The following is a 15,647-nucleotide window of genomic DNA, read 5'->3' as shown; positions in this document are numbered from 1 at the left end:
GGGGAGGGCCGGCCCTCTCTATGGCGCACCCTAGGAGGAGTCCTACACCCACCGGGAGTAGGATTCCCCTCCCCCCTTCCAAGTAGTAGGACTAGGAGTCAAGGAAAGGGGAGAGAGAAGAGAAGGAAGGAGGGGGCGCAGCCCCTCCCCCTTGTCCAATTCGGACTAGGCCTTGGGGGGCGCCCAGCCTCTCCTCTCTATTTCCCCTAAAGCCCATTAAGGCCCATATACTCCCCGGCGAATTCCCGTAACTCTCCGGTACTCCAAAAAATACCCGAATCACTCGGAACCTTTCCGATGTCCGAATATAGTCGTCCAATATATCGATCTTTACATCTCGACCATTTCAAGACTCCTCGTCATGTCCCCGATCTCATCCGGGACTCCGAACTACTGTCGGTACATCAAAACACATAAACTCATAATATAACCGTCATCGAACATTAAGCGTGCGAACCCTACGGGTTCGAGAACAATGTAGACATGACCGAGACACGTCTCCGGTCAATAACCATTAGCGGAACCTGGATGCTCATATTGGCTCCCACATATTCTACGAAGATCTTTATAGGTCAAACCGCATAACAACATACGTTGTTCCCTTTGTCATCAGTATGTTACTTGCCCGAGATTCGATCGTCGGTATCTCAATACCTAGTTCAATCTCGTTACCAGCAAGTCTCTTTACTCGTTCCGTAATACATCATCCCGCAACTAACTCATTAGTTACAATGCTTGCAAGGCCTATAGTGATGTGCATTATTGAGTGGGCCCAGAGATACCTCTCCGACAATTGGAGTGACAAATCCTAATCTCGAAATACGCCAACCCAACAAGCACCTTCGGAGACACCTGTAGAGCACCTTTATAATCACCCAGTTACGTTGTGACGTTTGGTAGCACACAAAGTGTTCCCCCGGTAAACGGGAGTTGCATAATCTCATAGTCATAGGAACATGTATAAGTCATGAAGAAAGCAGTAGCAGAATACTAAACGATCAAGTGCTAAGCTAACGGAATGGGTCAAGTCAATCACATCATTCTCCTAATGATGTGATCCCGTTAATCAAATGACAACTCATGTCTATGGCTAGGAAACATAACCATCTTTGATCAACGAGCTAGTCAAGTAGAGGCATACTAGTGACACTCTGTTTGTCTATGTATTCACACAAGTATTATGTTTCCGTTTAATACAATTCTAGCATGAGTAATAAACATTTATCATGAAATAAGGAAATAAATAATAACTTGGAAATATGCCCTAGAGGCAATAATAAAGTTATTATTTATTTCCTTATATCATGATAAATGTTTATTATTCATGCTAGAATTGTATTAACCGGAAACATGATACATGTGTGAATACATAGACAAACAGAGTGTCACTAGTATGCCTCTATTTGACTAGCTCATTAATCAAAGATGGTTATGTTTCCTAGCCATAGACATGAGTTGTCATTTGATTAACGGGATCACATCATTAGGAGAATGATGTGATTGACTTGACCCATTCCGTTAGCTTAGCACTTGATCGTTTAGTATGTTGCTATTGCTTTCTTCATGACTTATACATGTTCCTGTGACTATGAGATTATGCAACTCCCGTTTACCGGAGGAACACTTTGTCTGCTACCAAACGTCACAACATAACTGGGTGATTATAAATGTGCTCTACAGGTGTCTCCGAAGGTACTTGTTGAGTTGGCGTATTTCGAGATTAGGATTTGTCACTCTGATTGTCGGAGAGGTATCTCTGGGCCCTCTCGGTAAATGCACATCACTATAAGCCTTGCAAGCATTGTAAGTAATGAGTTAGTTGCGAGATGATGTATTACGGAACGAGTAAAGAGACTTGCCGGTAACGAGATTGAACTAGGTATTGAGATACCGACGATCGAATCTCGGGCAAGTAACATACCGATGACAAAGGGAACAATGTATGTTGTTATGCGGTTTGACCGATAAAGATCTTCGTAGAATATGTAGGAGCCAATATGAGCATCCAGGTTCCGCTATTGGTTATTGACCGGAGACGTGTCTCGGTCATGTCTACATAGTTCTCGAACCCGTAGGGTCCGCACACTTAAAGTTAGATGACGATCGATATTATGAGTTTTGTGTTTTGATGTACCGAAGGTAGTTCGGAGTCCCGGATATGATCACGGACATGACGAGGAGTCTCGAAATGGTCGAGACATAAAGATTGATATATTGGAAGCCTATATTTGGATATCGGAAGTGTTCCGGGTGAAATCGGGATTTTACCGGAGTACCGGGGGTTATCGGACCCCCCCCCCCCCCGGGGAAGTAATGGGCCTATTCGGCCTTAGTAGAGAAGAGAGAGGGCAGCCAGGAGGTGGCGCACGGCCCCCCTTGCCCCAGTCCGAATTGGACAAGGGAAGGGGGCGGCGGCCCCCCTCTCCTTCCTTCTCTCCACCTCCTCCTTCCCCCCCTTCTCCTACTCCTACTAGGAAAGGAGGAGTCCTACTCCCGGTGGGAGTAGGACTCCCCCTTGGCGCGCCCTCCCTGGCCGGCCGCCTCTCCCCCTTGCTCCTTTATATACGGGGGCAGGGGGCACCTCTAGACACACAAGTTGATCTATTGATCTATTCCAGCCGTGTGCGGTGCCCCCCTCCACCATATTCCACCTCGGTCATATCGTAGCGGTGCTTAGGCGAAGCCCTGCGTCGGTAGCAACATCATCACCGTTACCACGCCATCGTGCTGATGTAAGTCTCTCGTGAAGCTCTGCTGGATCGGAGTTCGCGGGACGTCATCGAGCTGAACGTGTGCTGAACTCGGAGGTGCCGTACGTTCGGGTCTTGGATCGGTCGGATCATGAAGACGTACGACTACATCAACCGCGTTGTGCTAATGCTTCCGCTTTCAGTCTACGAGGGTACGTGGACAACACTCTCCCCTCTCGTTGCTATGCATCACCATGATCCTGTGTGTGTGTAGGAATTTTTTTGAAATTACTACGTTCCCCAACACCAAGAGGGGAAGCACACCAGCCACAAGGGGTTGGTGCACCCCCCATATGGGCCAGCCTATGGAGGGGAAGGAAAGGGGAGAAGGGAAAGGAAGGTGTGGATTAGGATTCCCACTTCCTTCCCTCTCCCCCCCTCTTTCCTTCTCCCTCGGTTATATATGGCAGGGGGCGCGGCTTGGGAGGGACTCCAAGTAGGATTCCTCCTACTTAGGCGCCTCCTATGGTTGTTCATCCCTCCCTCCCACCTATATATATGTGGGAGGGGGGCGCCTAGCACACAATAGACAATTGCCTAGCCGTGTGCGGCGCCCCACTCCACCGTTTACACCCCTGGTCATATTTTCGTTGTGCTTAGGCGAAGCCCTGCGGAGATCACTTCACCATCACCGTCACCACGCCGTCGTGCTGACGGAACTCATCAACTACATCAACGTCTTGCTGGATCAAGAAGGCGAGGGACGTCACCGAGCTGAACGTGTGCAGAACGCGGAGGTGCCGTGCGTTCGATACTTCATAGGTTGAAGCGCGAAAATGTTCGACTACATCAACCGCGTTGTGAAACGCTTCCGCTTACGGTCTACGAGGGTACGTAGACACACTCTCCCCCTCGTTGCTATGCATCTCCATGGATAGATCATTGCGTGTGCGTAATTTTTTTTGTTTTCCATGCAACGATTCCCAACAATATTGGTTCGGGCTACCGCTCAAGGCGTGGGCTTCCAAGGCGCAATGTACGATTTCCAGGGTGCTTCCCATGTCTTCCGCCTCCGACTAGGCCGGGTCTTGCAGCCCACTTGTCGCTCTCCTGGCGCTCTGGTTGGGTATGTTGTTGGAAATATGCCCTAGAGGCAATAATAAAATGGTTATTATTATATTTCCTTGTTCATGATAATTGTCTATTGTTCATGCTATAATTGTGTTATCCGAAAATCGTAATACATGTGTGAACACATAGACCATAACATGTCCCTAGTGAGCCTCTAGTTGACTAGCTCGTTGATCAATAGATGGTTACGGTTTCCTGAACATGGACATTGGATGTCATTGATAACGGGATCACATCATTAGGAGAATGATGTGATGGACAAGACCCAATCCTAAGCATAGCACTAGATCGTGTAGTTCGTTTGCTGAAGCTTTTCTAATGTCAAGTATCATTTCCTTAGACCATGAGATCGTGCAACTCCGGATACCGTAGGAATGCTTTGGGTGTACCAAATGTCACAACGTAACTAGGTGGCCATAAAGGTGCACTACAGGTATCTCCGAAAGTGTCTGTTGGGTTGGCACAGATCGAGACTGGGATTTGTCACTCCGTATGACGGAGAGGTATCTCTGGGCCTGCTCGGTAATGCATCATCATAATGCGCTCAATGTGACCAAGTGATTGGTCACGGGATCATGTATTACGGTACGAGTAAAGTGACTTGTCGGTAACGAGATTGAACGAGGTATTGGGATACCGACGATCGAATCTCGGGCAAGTAACGTACCGATTGACAAAGGGAATTGTATACGGGATTACTTGAATCCTCGACATCGTGGTTCATCCGATGAGATCATCGAGGAGCATGTGGGAGCCAACATGGGTATCCAGATCCCGCTGTTGGTTATTGACCGGAGAGTCGTCTCGGTCATGTCTGTGTGTCTCCCGAACCCGTAGGGTCTACACACTTAAGGTTCGGTGACGCTAGGGTTGTAGAGATATTAGTATGCGGTAACCCGAAAGTTGTTCGGAGTCCCGGATGAGATCCCGGACATCACGAGGAGTTCCGGAATGGTCCGGAGGTAAAGATTTATATATAGGAAGTCCAGTTTCGGCCACCGGGAAAGTTTCGGGGGTAACCGGTATTGTACCGGGACCACCGGAAGGGTCCCGGGGGTCCATCGGGTGGGGCCACCTATCCCGGAGGGCCCCATGGGCTGAAGTGGGAAGGGAACCAGCCCCTGGTGGGCTGGTGCGCCCCCCATGGGCCTCCCCTGCGCCTAGGGTTGGAAACCCTGGGGGTGGGGGGCGCCCCACTTGACTTGGGGGGCAAGTCCCCCCTTGGCCGCCCCCCCCCTTGAGATGGGATCTCCAAGGGCCAGCGCCCCCCTAGGGCCCCTATATAAAGGGGGGAGGGAGGGTTGCGCACCCAAGCCCCTGGCGCCTCCCTCTCCCTCCGTAACACCTCTCCCTCTCACTGAGCTTGGCGAAGCCCTGCCGAGATCCCCGTTGCTTCCACCACCACGCCGTCGTGCTGCTGGATCTCCATCAACCTCTCCTTCCCCCTTGTTGGATCAAGAAGGAGGAGACGTCTCTCCCAACCGTACGTGTGTTGAACGCGGAGGTGCCGTCTGTTCGGCGCTAGGATCATCGGTGATTTGGATCACGACGAGTACGACTCCATCAACCCCGTTCTCTTGAACGCTTCCGCTCGCGATCTACAAGGGTATATAGATGCACTCCTTCCCTCTCGTTGCTAGTAAACTCCATAGATTGATCTTGGTGATGCGTAGAAAATTTTAAATTTCTGCTACGATCCCCAACAGTGGCATCATGAGCTAGGTCTATGCGTAGTTTCTATGCACGAGTAGAACACAAGTTGTTGTGGGCGTTGATTTTGTCAGTTTACTTGCCGTTACTAGTCTTATCTTGATTCGGCGGCATCGTGGGATGAAGCGGCCCGGACCGACCTTACACGTACGCTTACGTGAGACAGGTTCCACCGACTGACATGCACTAGTTGCATAAGGTGGCTAGCGGGTGTCTGTCTCTCCCAGTTTAGTCGGATCGGATTCGATGAAAAGGGTCCTTATGAAGGGTAAATAGAAATTGGCATATCACGTTGTGGTTTTGGCGTAGGTAAGAATCGTTCTTGCTAGAAACCTATAGCAGCCACGTAAAAGTTTGCAACAACAATTAGAGGACGTCTAACTTGTTTTTGCAGCAAGTGTCATGTGATGTGATATGGCCAGAAGGATGTGATGAATGATATATGTGATGTATGAGATTGATCATGTTCTTGTAATAGGAATCACGACTTGCATGTCGATGAGTATGACAACCGGCAGGAGCCTAGGAGTTGTCTTAATTTATTTATGACCTGCGTGTCAACTGAAACACCATGTAATTACTTTACTTTATTGCTAACCGTTAGCCATAGTAGTATAAGTAATAATTGGCGAGACAACTTCATGAAGACACGATGATGGAGATCATGGTGTCATGCCGGTGACGATGATGAACATGGCGCCCCGAAGATGGAGATCAAAAGGAGCAAAATGATATTGGCCATACCATGTCACTATTTGATTGCATGTGATGTTTATCATGTTTTACATCTTATTTGCTTAGAACGACGGTAGCATAAATAAGATGATCCCTCGCTAAAATTTGAAGAAAGTGTTCCCCCTAACTGTGCACCGTTGTGAAGGTTCGTTGTTCCGAAGCACCACGTGATGATCGGGTGTGACAGGTTCTAACGTTCGCATACAACGGGTGTAAGCCAGATTTACACACGCAATACACTTAGGTTGACTTGACGAGCCTAGCATGTACAGACATGGCCTCAGAACACAAGAGACCGAAAGGTCGAACATGAGTCGTATAGCAGATACGATCAACATGAAGATGTTCACCGATGATGACTAGTCCGTCTCACGTGATGATCGGACACGGCCTAGTTGACTCGGATCATGTAACACTTATATGACTAGAGGGATGCCTGTCTGAGTGGGAGTTCGTCAATAATTTGATTAGATGAACTTTATTGTCATGAACTTAGTCTAAAAATCTTTACAATATGTCTTGTAGATCAAATGGCCCATGCTAATGTTGCCCTCAACTTCAACGCGTTCCTAGAGAAAACCAAGCTGAAAGACGATGGTAGCAACTACACGGACTGGGTCCGTAACCTGAGGGTTATCCTCATAGCTGCCAAGAAAGCATATGTCCTTGAAGCACCGCTAGGTGATGCACCTGTTTTCCCAGCAACTCAAGACGTTCTGAACGCCTGGCGGTCGCGTAGTGATGATTACTCCCTGGTTCTGTGCGGCATGCTTTACAGCTTAGAACCGGGGCTCCAAAAGCGTTTTGAGCAGCACGGAGCATATGAGATGTTCCAAGAGCTGAAAATGGTTTTCCAAGCTCATGCCCGGGTCGAGAGATATGAAGTCTCTGACAAGTTCTATAGTTGTAAGATGGAGGAGAATAGTTCCGTCAGCGAACACATACTCAAAATGTCTGGGTTGCACAACTGCTTGTCTCAGCTGGGAGTTAATCTCCCAGATGACGCGGTCGTTGACAGAATCCTTCAGTCGCTCCCACCTAGCTACAAGAGCTTTGTGATGAACTTCAATATGCAGGGGATGGAAAAGACCATTCCTGAGGTATATTCAATGCTGAAATCAGCGGAGGTGGAGATCAAAAAGGAACATCAAGTGTTGATGGTGAATAAAACCACTAAGTTCAAGAAAGGCAAGGGTAAGAAGAACTTCAAGAAAGACGGCAAGGGAGTTGCAGCGCCCGGTAAGCAAGCTGCCAGGAAGAAGACAAAGAATGGACCTAAGCCTGAGACTGAGTGCTTTTATTGCAATGGAAACGGTCACTGGAAGCGGAACTGCCCCAAATACTTAGCGGATAAGAAGGCCGGCAATACCAAAGGTATATGTGATATACATGTTATTGATGTGTACCTAACCAGCGCTCGTAGTAGCTCCTGGGTATTTGATACCGGTGCGGTTGCTCATATTTGTAACTCAAAGCAGGAGCTGCGGAATAAGCGGAGACTGGCGAAGGACGAGGTGACCATGCGCGTTGGGAATGGTTCCAAGGTCGATGTGATCGCCGTCGGCACGCTACCTCTATATTTACCTACGGGATTAGTTTTAAACCTCAATAATTGTTATTTAGTGCCAGCTTTGAGCATGAACATTGTATCTGGATCTCGTTTAATGCGAGATGGCTACTCATTTAAATCCGAGAATAATGGTTGTTCTATTTATATGAGAGATATGTTTTATGGTCATGCCCCGCTGGTCAATGGTTTATTCTTAATGAATCTCGAACGTGATGTTACACATATTCATAGTGTGAATACCAAGAAATGTAAGATTGATAATGATAGTCCCACATACTTGTGGCACTGCCGCCTTGGTCACATTGGTGTCAAACGCAGAAACTCCATGTAGATGGACTTTTGGAGTCTCTTGATTATGAATCATTTGACACGTGCGAACCATGCCTCATGGGCAAAATGACCAAGACTCCGTTCTCCGGAACAATGGAGCGAACAACCAACTTATTGGAAATCATACATACTGATGTCTGCGGTCCAATGAGCGTTGAGGCTCGCGGTGGCTATCGTTATGTTCTCACCCTCACTGATGACTTGAGTAGATATGGGTATGTCTACTTAATGAAACACAAGTCTGAGACCTTTGAAAAGTTCAAGGAATTTCAGAGTGAGGTTGAGAATCAACATGACAGGAAAATAAAGTTCTTACGATCAGATCGTGGAGGGGAATATTTGAGTCACGAATTTGGCACACACTTAAGGAAATGTGGAATTGTTTCACAACTCACGCCGCCTGGAACACCTCAGCGTAATGGTGTGTCCGAATGTCGTAATCGCACTCTATTGGATATGGTGCGATCTATGATGTCTCTTACCGATCTACCGCTATCATTCTGGGGTTATGCTTTAGAGACTGCCGCATTCACTTTAAATAGGGCTCCGTCGAAATCCGTTGAGACGACATCGTATGAATTATGGTTTGGAAAGAAACCTAAGCTGTCGTTTCTTAAAGTTTGGGGATGTGATGCTTATGTCAAGAAACTTCAACCTGAAAAGCTCGAACCCAAGTCGGAAAAATGCGTCTTCATAGGATACCCTAAGGAAACCATTGGGTATACCTTCTACCTCAGATCCGAAGGCAAGATCTTCGTTGCCAAGAACGGGTCCTTTCTGGAGAAAGAGTTTCTCTCGAAAGAAGTAAGTGCGAGGAAAGTGGAACTTGATGAGATGACCCCTCTCGAACCGGAAAGTAGCACAGCACAAGAAAATGTTTCTGTGGTGCCTGCACCGACTAGAGAGGAAGTTAATGATGACGATCATGATCAAGTTACCACTAAACTTCGTAGGTCCACAAGGACACGTTCCGCACCAGAGTGGTACGGCAACCCTGTCCTGGAAATCATGTTGTTGGACAACGGTGAACCTTCGAACTATGAGGAAGCAATGGCGGGTCCAGATTCCAACAAATGGCTTGAAGCCATGCAATCCGAGATAGGATCCATGTATGAAAACAAAGTGTGGACTTTGACAGACTTGCCCGATGATCGGCGAGCGATAGAAAATAAATGGATCTTTAAGAAGAAGACGGACGCGGATGGAACCATCTATAAAGCTCGACTTGTCGCTAAGGGTTATCGACAAGTTCAAGGAGTTGACTACGATGAGACCTTCTCACCCGTAGCGAAGCTGAAGTCCGTCCGAATCATGTTAGCAATTGCCGCATTCTACGATTATGAAATATGGCAAATGGACGTCAAAACGGCATTCCTTAACGGCTTCCTTAAGGAAGAATTGTATATGATGCAGCCGGAAGGTTTTGTCGATCCTAAGAATGCTGACAAAGTATGCAAGCTCCAGCGCTCAATCTATGGGCTGGTGCAGGCATCTCGGAGTTGGAACATTCGCTTTGATGAGATGATCAAAGCATTTGGGTTTACACAGACTTATGGAGAAGCCTGTGTTTACAAGAAAGTGAGTGGGAGCTCTGTAGCATTTCTCATATTATATGTGGATGACATACTATTGATGGGAAATGATATAGAATTCTTGGAAAGTATAAAGGCCTACTTGAATAAGTGTTTTTCAATGAAGGACCTTGGAGAAGCTGCTTACATATTAGGCATCAAGATCTATAGAGATAGATCGAGACGCCTCATAGGTCTTTCACAAAGCACATACCTTGACAAGATATTGAAGAAGTTCAATATGGATCAGTCCAAGAAGGGGTTCTTGCCTGTATTGCAAGGTGTGAGATTGAGCACGGCTCAATGCCCGACCACGGCAGAAGATAGAGAAAAGATGAGTGTCGTCCCCTATGCCTCGGCCATAGGGTCTATTATGTATGCCATGCTGTGTACCAGACCTGATGTAAACCTTGCCGTGAGTTTGGTAGGAAGGTACCAAAGTAATCCCGGCATGGAACACTGGACAGCGGTCAAGAACATCCTGAAGTACCTGAAAAGAACTAAGGATATGTTTCTCGTTTATGGAGGTGACGAAGAGCTCGTCGTAAAGGGTTACGTCGATGCTAGCTTCGACACAGATCTGGATGACTCTAAGTCACAAACCGGATATGTGTATATTTTGAATGGTGGGGCAGTCAGCTGGTGCAGTTGCAAGCAAAGCGTCGTGGCGGGATCTACATGTGAAGCGGACTACATGGCAGCCTTGGAGGCAGCACATGAAGCAATCTGGATGAAGGAGTTCATTGCCGACCTAGGAGTTATTCCCAATGCATCGGGGCCGATGACTCTCTTCTGTGACAACACTGGAGCTATTGCCCTTGCCAAGGAGCCCAGGTTTCACAAGAAGACCAGGCACATCAAGCGTTGCTTCAACTCCATTCGTGAAAATGTTCAAAATGGAGACATAGATATTTGTAAAGTACATACGGATTTGAATGTCGCAGATCCGTTGACTAAACCTCTTCCACGGGCAAAACATGATCAACACCAGAACTCTATGGGTGTATGATTCATCACAATGTAACTAGATTATTGACTCTAGTGCAAGTGGGAGACTGTTGGAAATATGCCCTAGAGGCAATAATAAAATGGTTATTATTATATTTCCTTGTTCATGATAATTGTCTATTGTTCATGCTATAGTTGTGTTATCCGGAAATCGTAATACATGTGTGAACACATAGACCATAACATGTCCCTAGTGAGCCTCTAGTTGACTAGCTCGTTGATCAATAGATGGTTACGGTTTCCTGACCATGGACATTGGATGTCATTGATAACGGGATCACATCATTAGGAGAATTATGTGATGGACAAGACCCAATCCTAAGCATAGCACCAGATCGTGTAGTTCGTTTGCTGAAGCTTTTCTAATGTCAAGTATCATTTCCTTAGACCATGAGATCGTGCAACTCCCGGATACCGTAGAAATGCTTTGGGTGTACCAAACATCACAACGTAACTGGGTGGCCATAAAGGTGCACTACAGGTATCTCCGAAAGTGTCTGTTGGGTTGGCACAGATCGAGACTGGGATTTGTCACTCCGTATGACGGAGAGGTATCTCTGGGCCCACTCGGTAATGCATCATCATAATGAGCTCAATGTGACCAAGTGATTGGTCACGGGATCATGTATTACGGTACGAGTAAAGTGACTTGTCGGTAACGAGATTGAACGAGGTATTGGGATACCGACGATCGAATCTCGGGCAAGTAACGTACCGATTGACAAAGGGAATTGTATACGGGATTACTTGAATCCTCGACATCGTGGTTCATCCGATGAGATCATCGAGGAGCATGTGGGGGCCAACATGGGTATCCAGATCCCGCTGTTGGTTATTGACCGGAGAGTCGTCTCGGTCATGTCTGCGTGTCTCCCGAACCCGTAGGGTCTACACACTTAAGGTTCGGTGACGCTAGGGTTGTAGAGATATTAGTATGCGGTAACCCGAAAGTTGTTCGGAGTCCCGGATGAGATCCCGAACATCACGAGGAGTTCCGGAATGGTCCGGAGGTAAAGATTTATATATAGGAAGTCCAGTTTCGGCCACCGGGAAAGTTTCGGGGGTCACCGGTATTGTACCGGGACCACCGGAAGGGTCCCGGGGGTCCACCGGGTGGGGCCACCTATCCCGGAGGGCCCCATGGGCTGAAGTGGGAAGGGAACCAGCCCCTGGTGGGCTGGTGCGCCCCCCATGGGCCTCCCCCTGCGCCTAGGGTTGGAAACCCTGGGGGTGGGGGTGCCCCACCTGACTTGGGGGGCAAGTCCCCCCCTTGGCCACCGCCCGCCCCTTGAGATGGGATCTCCAGGGGCCGGCACCCCCCCAGGGCCCCTATATAAAGGGCGGGGGAGGGAGGGCTGCGCACCGAAGCCCCTGGCGCCTCCCTCTCCCTCCGTAACACCTCTCCCTCTCGCTGAGCTTGGCGAAGCCCTGCCGAGATCCCCGCTGCTTCCACCACCACGCCGTCGTGCTGCTGGATCTCCATCAACCTCTCCTTCCCCCTTGCGGGATCAAGAAGGAGGAGACGTCTCTCCCAACCGTACGTGTGTTGAACGCGGAGGTGCCGTCCGTTCGGCGCTAGGATCATCGGTGATTTGGATCACGACGAGTACGACTCCATCAACCCCGTTCTCTTGAACGCTTCCGCTCGCGATCTACAAGGGTATGTAGATGCACTCTTTCCCTCTCGTTGCTAGTAAACTCCATAAATTGATCTTGGTGATGCATAGAAAATTTTAAATTTCTGCTACGATCCCCAACACATGTTGCTCCAATCAATTTTGGAGCCGTGGCTGCTCGGCGGGGGTTCTCATGAGGTCGCGACAACGTCCGGGTTTCTGGTGTCCCATCACCTCGCCTTCCATGGCTAGAGTCTGGACCGGGAGGGGGGGTTATGTTCTCTTTCTTCTTTTCTTTTTTTGCATGGCAATACGTATCTCATTCATATCATAAAGAACAAAGTACAAGTCACGTAAAGACCGACATGACAAAACTGAAAAGATAGCAGAACATCTCTGAGCTTGACACCAACGCCCGTCACCTGCCTCCGGCACCACCACAGCAGCCACCGAAGAAAAGAATGACGAATCACCTCCACACCCGAGCTCGACGCGGCTCCATCGCTGATGTGCAGCTTTGCGGACCTCCAAGGTGGCTCACCAAAAGTGAAGCCCTTACCGTTGAACGAATCAGACCGGGGCAACACTCCGGACACGCCATCAAACTTCAGATCTGGCACCCCACCACGACTAAAACGCCGAAGGAGGAAACCATATCTGCCATCCACGAACCACGAGCCCAGCACATGCTCCGTCTTCCAGATGTCGTCGATGCAGACCACAATCTGCATCCGCTCCTGGACTACCTCCCAAGCTCCGCGCCGACGCTGGAGCAAACGTCGTCGCAACGGCGGAGCCCGAGGACACAGGTCCACCACGAGGATGTCGCCGCCGCCACGCCATCCTTGCTTGAACGGACTGGTTTCCAAATCCATCCCCAACCATAGGACTGATGGCCTCGTTAGGGAAGGATCCGAAGAATCTTTATTCGGCATTGTCATCGTCGCCGCCAAAGCAAAGACGATGAACAACCTAAAAACCTAGACTACGAGAGAGTAAAAGCAATCCACACACGTGAATCCGGCGACCCCCCTCACCACTGACGACCGAGGTCGCCGGCGGAGGGGAGCCGCCGGAGAGCGGCGTTGAAAGATCGGCTTCCCCTGGCGGCGGCTAGGGTTCCAGCCGCCAGGGACGTGGTAGCTAATCTGATTACGTATAGCCAAAGCGTGCACGGTTCCGTTACATGTTCTCTTTCTTCTATCAATGAAAAAATAGATAAGCTTTGTGTATTCGTGAAAAACATACATGCGTAATTTTTTTACCCGATTCCAAAATTCTCAAAAATTACCCTTCATCTACGGGAAGATGGCCTTTCCCATAAAAGTGCCTCATCAGCTAACCACCACTATATTCCGTCGCGCCGCTGTCACACCCACCATGCCATCGACCGCGGCCTTCACCGACCACTGCCACCGCTGACCACTGTTGTCGGCTGTCAGCCGCCGCCGGAGTTCGCCGTCACTGTCGTGCCACCGCCAAAAACCACCTTTAGGAGAAGTTTTTACGACAACTATGAAAAACACCCCCACCTATCAACTTCCCCTAAATTTTATGAACAACCCGTAGCCCGTAAAATCACTTTTACAGTGAGTTTTTTACCGGAGCTGTCAGAGATGGTCTTACAAGAGAGCCCGATTTATGCCGTGCGCTGATCAAGGCCGTGTATCTTGGTCACATGAGTGAGTTCTCAACCCTAAAAAAAATTTAAGTGAGTTGTCTGGTGGCTAGAAAATGGCACTATTAATAAAACTAAAATGCAAACAGTGATTACAAATACATGCATAGTTTTTATTGCTTAGTGGCGAGAGCTTGACATTGCCGTTCCAACCGACGGAGCATCGAAGTGGGACTCACAAATGCAACCACTACTTTGGTTGGCATCAAGAATCTGATGAATCAAATAAGGCCAACTCCACCGCGCGACCCTATCCTGTCCGGCCCCGTCCGTTTAGGGTAAAACGGACAAACGAGGCGGCCCAACGCGCGACGGTCCGTTTTATGTCCGGGTCGGCCCATTTCGAGCGCAAACTTGCGCCGGGTTTGGGTCGCGGCGGACAACAAATGGACGCGCGCCTCGTCCGCGTCGGGGCCGCGTGACAGGCGGCCACCTACCTCCCACCCGCCCACATCAATGCGCACGCGCGGGCGGCCCCGCCTGTCATCCGCCCAGGCGAGGGGTCGCGGTCCTTTTTAAATGGAAACCGTGGACCGGTCGTCATCCACACTGCCCCACGCCATCCCGCGGCCTCCTCGAAATCCGACAACCCCAATCCCAAACCCTAGCCAAGAACTCGCTGGCCGGCCGCCCGCAGCCATGGGGCTATGGAACTACGGCCGCAAAGGCAAGCACGACCGCGAGGCTGGTTCCTCGTCGGGACGCCGCCGCGGCTCGGTGAAGAAGGAAGAGCCCGCGTCGCCATTGCCACCACGCGCCGCCCGCGTTCTCCATCGCGCCCACGGCCACCGGCGAGCGCGACCGGCACTACATCGAGGCGGCCGTCTGCCGCCGTTATTGGGAGACGAGGACGCCGCTGCCCTGGAGCGACGTCCACCTCCCCAATAACTGGCACCTGTCGGCCGACCGCGTGCCGATCCCGCCCGTCCCGCAGAGCGGCCGTGCGAGCCGCCAGGAGATCCAGCGCCACCGCCGCCTCCTCCCGGACGACCTCTACTACGACGAGAGGTACGCCCCCGACTCGCCATTGTGGGACACTTGGCTCCGCGATGAGCACGACGTGCGGCGGGCGTCGTTCTTCGCCGGCACGTCGACGGGGCCGCGACGGCCACGTGAGCCCCGAGCGGCTCCCCAGGCGCGCAGGCGTACGCGGGTGCGCGGCCTGACGCCCACGCTGTCGCCGTCGCCATCTCCATCGCCACCCCCACCTCCTCGCATGACGGCGGAGGAGGAGGCCCGGCTCATGGCGCGTGTGCTGGAGGACTCCATGCACACGCACGACGAGCGTCAATGGGAGGGCCTCGAGGAGATGACGGCCCTCTCCGCGGCCGGCGACGTCGCCATCCCCAAGCTGGAGATGGTGCCGAAGGAGGAGGTGGTGGAGGAGCCGCCGGTGGCCGCGTTCCACCCTGACCTGGTGGGCCAGGGGTGGAGCTGGTCGTGCTCCGCTGAGCAGATGGCGGCCGCCCTGGGGGCCGTGAACTGGTGCCCCACGCTGATGCGGTCGCCGGAGCGGGAGGCCTCGCCTCGGGAGGAGGTGGTGCAGGCACCGGCCACCTTCTAGCCCGCCGCCCCCGTGCACCACGGACCGCCGGCCCACCTGTGGAC

This window comes from Aegilops tauschii, chromosome 4, assembly GCF_002575655.3.
Source record: "Aegilops tauschii subsp. strangulata cultivar AL8/78 chromosome 4, Aet v6.0, whole genome shotgun sequence".
Lineage (NCBI taxonomy): Eukaryota > Viridiplantae > Streptophyta > Magnoliopsida > Poales > Poaceae > Aegilops > Aegilops tauschii.
This window is presented reverse-complemented; position numbering follows the sequence as displayed.